Source organism: Giraffa tippelskirchi, chromosome X, assembly GCF_054371585.1.
Source record: "Giraffa tippelskirchi isolate mGirTip1 chromosome X, T2T-mGirTip1v1.2.pri, whole genome shotgun sequence".
NCBI classification, from domain to species: domain Eukaryota; kingdom Metazoa; phylum Chordata; class Mammalia; order Artiodactyla; family Giraffidae; genus Giraffa; species Giraffa tippelskirchi.
In genome coordinates this window covers 79037465-79045649 of record NC_137289.1, presented here as the reverse complement: position 1 = coordinate 79045649, position 8185 = coordinate 79037465, and the positions used below count along the sequence as shown (strand labels likewise).

Genomic DNA, 8185 nt, shown 5'->3' with positions numbered 1-8185 from the left:
AAGACTGGTTAAGTGCTTTGTGTTGACTTCTTGTTAGGTGTTACTTGTGTCCGTGTTCTAGTGGGAGGAGATCAAGCAGAAATAATGGGACAGATACACATGCTTTCACACAGGCAGTTATAACCAAAGTATTCTAAAGAAACGAGTACAGGAGATTGACTTGGTGCACAAGGGAAACCAAAAATTTTATCGACCAATTAAAACAGGGCTAGCTAATGCTCAATCTGTAAAACTGAGCCTGAGAAGATTGCCAACTGGGGAATATAGCAAAGAGAGCACAGCAACTTAATTTACATGGTGAAAAAAGAAAGAGTGAAGGAAAAGGGGAAAGAAAAAGAAAAATAAGTGAAGGGAGAAAAAAGAGAAAAGAAAGGGGTGGAAAAGAGGGTTAAAAAGGAGAGAAAAGAAAAATAGAAAAGAAAAGATAAATAGACATATATGAAAATATTTGTATATATTCAGGAATAGCTACAGCTGGTAAAGAACTATAAGAAAAGCAGTCTAATATGTCAAGAACAAAATCAGAAACATCACCAAAAATTAAAAAAAAGTTGAAAAAATCTTAAAAGTAATTTTTAACACAAACAATAAAGAGGAAAACTCCACAGCACTGCAGAAGGCTAATGTGAAATTAGAGATATGAAAGGGAAATAAAGAATGTGATTTCCAAGGGAAAAAAAAAGTTCTTAAGGTCGTAGTTCTTCTTAGTTGTGGACTCTGCCCTCGTGGATGGGGCTGGATTAGTGTTCTATGAAGTTTACCTGGATGGGGGAGCTTGTGTCTGTGTTCTGCTTGATGGAGCTGAATTTCATCCCTTTGAATGGCAGTTCAGTGTCCAGTAGTAGATTTTGGGGTGTCTATGGGTTCAGTATGTCTTTGGGCAGTCCTTATGGCTTTGGCACTATTTAGTTCAGTTCAGTCACTCAGTTGTGTCCAATTATTTGAGGCCCCATGGACTGAAACACAACAGGCTTCCCTGTCCATACCAACTCCTGGAGCTTGCTCAAACTCATGTCCATTGAGTTGGTGATGCCATCCAACAATTTCATCATCTGTTGTCCCCCTCTCCTCCTGACTTCAATCTTTCCCAGTGTCAGGGTCTTTTCAAATGAGTCAGTTCTTCACATCAGGTGGCCAAAGTATTGGAGTCTCAGCTTCAGCATTAGTCCTTCCAATGAATATTCAGGTTGATTTCCTTTAGGATTGACTTGTTTGATCTCTTTGCAGTCTAAGTGACTTAAGAGTCTTCTCCAACATCACAGTTCAAAAGCATCAATTCTTCAGTGCTCAGCTTTCTTTATAGTCCAAATCTCACATCCATACATGACTACTGGAAAAAAACATAGCTTTAACTATTCAGACCTTTGTTGGCAAATAATGTGTCTACTTTTTAATATGCTTTCTAGGTTTCTCATAGCTTCTCATCAAAGGAGCAAGCATCTTTTAATTTTATGGCTGCAGTAACCATCTGAAGTGATTTTGGAGCCCAAGAAAATAAAGCCTGTCACTGTTTCCATTGTTTCCCCATCTATCTGCCATGAAGTGATGGAACCCGATGCCATGATCTTAGTTTTTTGAATGCCAGCTTTTTAAGTCAGCTTTTTCACTCTCTTTCTCTTTCATCAAGAGGCTCTTTATTTCCTCTCTGCTTTCTGACATAAAGGCAGTGTCATCTGCATATCTGAAGTTATTGATATTTCTCCTGGTAATCTTGATTCCAGCTTGTGCTTCATCCAGCCCAGCATTTCACATGATGCACTCCACATATAAGTTAAATGAGTAGGATGACAATATACAGCCTTGACAAACTCCTTTCCAATTTGGAACCAGTCTGTTGTTCCATATCCATTTCTAACTTTTGCTTCTTGGCAGTGTTTGACATGTCTATTTCTGCAGCTGGGTTGAAGTGGCCCTCTCAGCATATCTTCACTACCACCAGCCCCCTACTTGTCCCTCGAATCTTTGCCATGCTTCTGTTCCCCTGTCCCACCCTGCAATACAGGCCAAATCTTTCTAGGTAGGGGCTTATGTGAATATTTTCTTGGCTCCCTGGCCCTGCACTCTGCATTGTGGAGACCTATGTGAGCTTCCCTCAGCCCCCTCAGACCTTCCTCTATGTCACAGGGCTTGTGTGCACTTGTCTCTGCTCCCCTGGCTTGCCCTTTGTGTTGTGGGGCTTGTGTTGGCTCACCATGCCTGCCCTCTATGTAACAGGGCTTATGTGGTCTTCTTTTGGCTCCCTGGGCCCAACCTCTGAACAGCAAGGGTTGTGTGTGTTGCTGAGGTTTGTATACTGCCTCTCTCTCAGCACCCTAGGACTGCACTCTGCACTGCATGACTTTTGTGTGCTTCTCTTGGTTCCCTGAGCCCGCCATCTGGTCAGGGCCACAGTCTCTGAGCTGATTATGGGCTGAAAAGTGCAGCTTTCTCTGTTTTCTAAGTCCCAGCTTTGCCTGACTTTCTGAGATTCCACAGATCCCCATTGGGCCCTCTTGTGAGGGAGCTTCCCAGTGCATGGGGACTCTTCCTGGTTCACAACTCTCTCCCTCTCTCAGGGCACAATCTCCCTTGCAGAAGTTCTCCCTATTTTCCCTTTTTATGTCTCCATGCGCTGTCTCCTAGAGATTGTTTTGTAGGAGTTGTTCTGTATCTTAATGAGTCTTTGATGTATTTGTGGGGAGGCTGGTGATCTCCCCATTTTACTCCTCCACTATCTTCTTCTGCCTCTGGAGAAGACTCTTGAGAGTTCCTTGGACAGCAAGGAGATCAAACTAGTCAATCCTAAAGTAAATCAACCCTTAATATTCACAGGAAGGAGTGAGGTTGAAGCTGAAGGTCCAATATTTTGGCCACCTGATGTGAGAGCTGACTCATTGGAAAAGACCCTTATGCTGGGAAATATTAAAGATGGTAGGAGAAGGGGACAACAAAGGATGAGATGGTTGGATGTCATCATAGATGCAATGAAGATTTTGAGCAAACTCCAGGAGATAGTGAAGGACAGGGAAGTCTGGAATGCTTCAGTCTATGGGGTTGCAAAGAGTCATATATGACTGAATGACTGAACAACAACATTTTACCATAGATTGGTGGGTTTATTTCTGAGCTTCTATCTTGGATCCATTGATCTATATTTCTGTTTTTTGGCCAGCACCATACTCTGGTGAGTTCTATAGCTTTTTACTATAGTCTGAATTCAAGGAGCCTAATTCCTCCAGCTCCATTTTTCTGTTTCATAATTGCTTTGGGTATTCAGGGTCTTTTGTGTTCCCATACAAATTTTATTATTATTATTATTGTTCTAGTTTTGTGAATAATGCCAATAGTAATTTGACAGGGATTGCATTAAATCTGTAGATTGCTTTGTGTAGTATTGTCGTTTTGATATCATTGATTTGCCCAATATAAGAACATGTTTTATGTTTCCATCTGTTTGTGTCTTCTTTGATTTCTTTCATCAGCATATTATAATTTTTAGAGTACAGGCTTTTTGCCTCCTTAGGTAGGTTTATTGGTAGATAGTTTATTCTTTTTGAGGTGATGTTAATGAGATTGTGTCCCTAATTTCTCTGTCTGATCTCTGATTGATAGTGTATAAAAATGTAAAATATTTCTGTGTATTAATTTTGCATCCTGAAACTCTACCAAGTTTGTTGAGAAGCTCTAGCAAGTTTCTGGTAGCATCTTTAAGATTTTCTATGTATAATCCCCATGCCGTCTGCAAACAGTGATAGTATTACTTCTTTACATCAAAAAATCTACAAATAATAATTGCTGGAGGGGATGTGGAGAAAAAGGAGCCCTACTATAATGTTGATAGTAATGTAAATTGGTACAGCCACTATGGAGAACAGTATGGAGGTTCCTTTAAAAACTAAAAAATAGAGCTATTATATTATCCTTCAATCCCACTCTTGGACATATATCTGGAGAAAAACATAACTTGAAAAGATGTATCTATCCCAATGTTCACTCTAGCAGTATTTATAATAGCCAAGATGTGGAAGCAACCTAAATGCCCATCTTCAGATTAATGGATAAAGATGTTTAATGGATGGTAAATTTTGGTTAATATTGGTCATTTTCTTCCCTCACTGTGGTAGTGGCTACCTATCTATCTCTTCCCCTTAGACCTATGGCAGGAAGCCCTGAGACTAGCACCATATAGTTCTGGTATGTTTTGCCAGAGCTAGGATAGGCAAAAATAATTTTGTCCTGCAACTATTGGAGCTCTATTTTTTGAGTAAAGGTTTCTGATCCCGATCACGGAGGTTTAGTCACAGTTGCTAGTTACCATATCTTCAACTCCAACTGGCTAAAACAGCATCCAAGGGGTTTAAATAATCTGCACCTGCTTTTTTGAAAAAAAAAAAAGTACATATGTTGGGTGATTTAGGAGTTAAACATACTTTGCGAAAGACACAGGCTCAGGAAAAAAGCCATGAAGATATTAAGCTTTCACCTCAGGCTGATCCTTGGCACAGTAACACACTATAACAAAACCAGCAAAACAAAAACAATATAATAAGAAACAGCAAATTGTAAGGAAATAGTAGAATCTAATTCCCAGTGTTAACACACTAATAGATTCAAACATCCAGCTTTTAACAAATGACTCAAAAGGCATGCAAAGAAACAGAAAAGTATGGTCCACTGAAAGAAACAAAGTAAACTGACAGAAAAATATAACCGAGGAAGCCAAGACATTGGAGCTATGACAGTTTCAAAAGAACTGACTAAAAAAGGTCAAAGTGTTAAAGGAAGATGTGGACAAAGACAGGAAAATAATGCATACAAAAAAAACGTGAATATCAATAAAGAGACAGGCATTATAAAAATCATAAAAAAGTTCTGGTACTTAAAAGTACAATAACTGAAGTGAAAATTGCAACATAGGTGCTCAAGGAAAGACTTAAGTAAACAGAACAGAGTACTAGTAAACTTAAAGTTAAGAAAATTGAAATCATTGACCCTGAGGCTTTTCCTTCAAAAAGAAAAAAAAAAAGAAGAAGAAGAAGAAAGAAAAGTGAATAGAGAGCACATTCTGCCATCTTTGCCACCTCCCATCCTGCAGAGGAGGAGAAAACTATGGTAGAGGTAGGTGAGAGGAAGAACGAAGTGGCGGAGCAGCGGGCACAGCAGTTCGGGCAGTAGCAGGGTTCCCGGGAATGGGAATGTCCGTGTGGCATGGTGGCTGGGGCGGATCCCACGGGGCCTCGGCGGGGGAAGGAGCCAACTGCCTGGCCATGGCGGACAGTGATAAACTGGACAACCAACAGCTCAAGAATTTCGAGAATAAAGACCATGACTTGGAGACCATGAGAAGACAATGGAATGAATTTTTAGTTGAATTAAGAAAGAATACAAGAGATAAATACCTCTTAAAGAGAAGGAATATACCACAGGAGACTCTGACATAGATGGTGATTAGAGAGTGCAAAATAGCTTTCTAGAAGTTGTTCAAAATGCTTCAAGTGATAACCAGGGAATTCTATTAAGTGTAGTTCCAGCTGCTAGGAAGCTTTTGTTCATTGATTGAAATCCACCAATTGATGACTTAATAAAATCTGGAATATTGCCTAGTTTAGTCCATTGTTTTGAAAGAGATGACAATCCTTCTTTCTCCTGCAGTTTGAAGCTGCAGAGGCTTTGAGAAACATTTCATCTGGAACCTCTGAACAAACTCAAACAGTAGTTCAGTCTAACGCTGTGCCACTTTTCCTGAGGCTTCTCCATTCACCCCATCAGAATGTCTGAGAGCAAGCAGTATGGGCATTGGGAAATATAGGTGATGGGCCATAGTGTAGAGATTATGTCATAAGTCTCGGAGTTGTGAAAACTTTATTTTCCTTCATAAGTCCATCTATCCCTATAACAGTCTTAAGAAATGTTACTTGTGTTATGTTTAACTTACATCACCACAAAGACCCACCACCACCAGTGGAAACCATTCAGGAGATTCTTTCAGCTTTTTGTGTTTTAATTCATCACACAGACATAAATATGTTTGTAGATACCAATATGTTGGGTATTGTATGGGCCCTCTCTTACCTTACTGATGCTGGCAACAAACAGATACAGGTGGTAATAGACTCTGGAATAGTCCCTCATTTGGTTCCTCTGCTCTGCCACCAGAAAGTTAAAAGTGCAACATTGTTACCAAAACTGATGAGCAAACACAAGTAGTTTTAGACTGTGATGCTCTTTCACACTTCCCTGTACTTCCAACACATCCTGAAGAGAAAATTAATAAAGAAGCAGTGTGGCTCCTCTCTAACATCACTGCAGGAAATTAGCAGCAGGTTCAGGCAGTAATTGATGCCAATCTTATACCAGTGATAACACTCCTTTTGGATAAGGGAGATTTTGGCACTCAGAAAGAAGCTGTGTGGGCCATAAATAACTTAACAATTAGTGAAAGAAAAGATCAAGTGGCCTACCTAATCCAGCAAAATGTTACACCACCTTTCTGCAACTTGCTGACAGTAAAAGATGCACAAGTTGTGTAAGCAGTACTTGATGGAATGAGAAATATATTACAAATGGCTGAAGATGAGGCAGAAACAATAGCCAATCATATAGAAGAATGTGGAGGACTGGAGAAAATTGAACAACTTCAAAGTCATGAAAATGAAGACATCTAGCAATTGGCCTGTGAGATCATTGATCAGTTCATCTCTTCAGATGATATTGTTGAAGATCCTAGCCTTGTTCCAGAGGCAATACAAGGTAGAACATTTGGTTTCAACTCATCTGCCAATGTATCAACAGAAGGGTTCCAGTTTTAGAAAGAAAGATTTTGTGGAAGTTAGGTACAATGCAGCACTGGATATAGATAGAGATAGGGGTAGACATAGATACAGTTATCTATATCTATATATAAAGATTTGATCCCTCAAGCTTGGCTCATGGGATCTGCTGCTGCATTAAATTGGGAAAGAAAATGTGAAGATTTCATTTGAAATCACAGAAAGTGTCCAAATGAGGTCAAGATGGTGAGTAGGTGCAAGTAAGAATGAGTGACAAAATGTAAAGAAAACTCTACATGGATGCTTATTTGGGTTGTTCAAAGTAAAAAGGGCTACAGCTCACAGATCTTCAGTGTCTGAGAAGGAACACTGATATTATATCAATTGAGGGGAAAGTGCAGTACTGTCATCTTCAAGCCTTGTAAGCTTAAAAAAGAATAGGATGTCTATACAAATTAAAGGAAAACGAGCCCAGGCCTTGCTATGAAGCAATGTGTTAGTGGACAATGTTGAATGAATGTCTCACTCAGTGATGCAGAGCCAGGTTCATCTTTCTAATATGGCTCTTCATTGATGAAACAGACTCCTAGTCCTATAGTGACTGTGTACAAGAGTATGGTTGTGGTGCAGTATGTGAACACATGCAAGCTTGATTTGCCTTCAGGGGGCTGAAAACAGACCTATTAAAGTCATCAGAGTGAGATCATAAGTGTTAGTGTACAATGAACATGAAAGCAAAGACCAGCTCAGCTGCAGATATTGGTGTACTCTGCAGCTTGTGTTTTCTATTTCCCTTGATCCCTATTCCCACCCCACCCCCTTTTTTACAGCTTTTTTTGGGAGGGGGGTGTTTTCTGTGGTTGGGGGAGTGTGTTCTGTTTTTAGTCTTTACTTACCTAATATGGCTTTTTACTTGTTTCTCAAGTCAGAAAACTTTCAGGAAGGTTTCCCTGTGCATTTTCACCAGATGAATGTTTGATACTATGAAAAGCTTTCTATATCATCAAAACTAATTTGTGTAGATTCTTGCATGAAAAAAATCATAAATTTTCCTCAAAATAGACTGTGTTGCAGTACACAAGTTGCCAAAATAGTATAAAACAGTAAAATGTGTTTTTAAAAGCCACCCTTTTCATTTTCAGAGATAACATAAAGATTTTGCATGAAGTAAATCTACAGCCTAGTTCATTTTCAGACTTTGTTAAGTCCTGTAAAGAAGAAGAAGAGAAAAAAAATTTAGTTGTAGTAGAACACTGTGCTGTGTTTAAATGTTACTTGTTTACAAACTTTGTTTTCTATGAAAATGATACGGAAATTTCTAAAATGAAAATTTGTGCATATATTCTGATAAATAAAGACTGATGAAGAAGTTCGAGTAGATGTACAAATCAAGCAATGGTTTGAACACCTTTAATGATATGTCTTTCTTTGGGATT

General features: G+C 39.1%; 1 pseudogene; it reads left to right on the top strand.

Moving 5' to 3' along the window:
• The first annotated feature begins 5246 nt into the window (after nt 1-5246).
• On the top strand, nt 5247-6788 carry LOC145535475 (importin subunit alpha-3 pseudogene; annotated as a pseudogene).
• Nucleotides 6789-8185: the final 1397 nt, after the last annotated feature.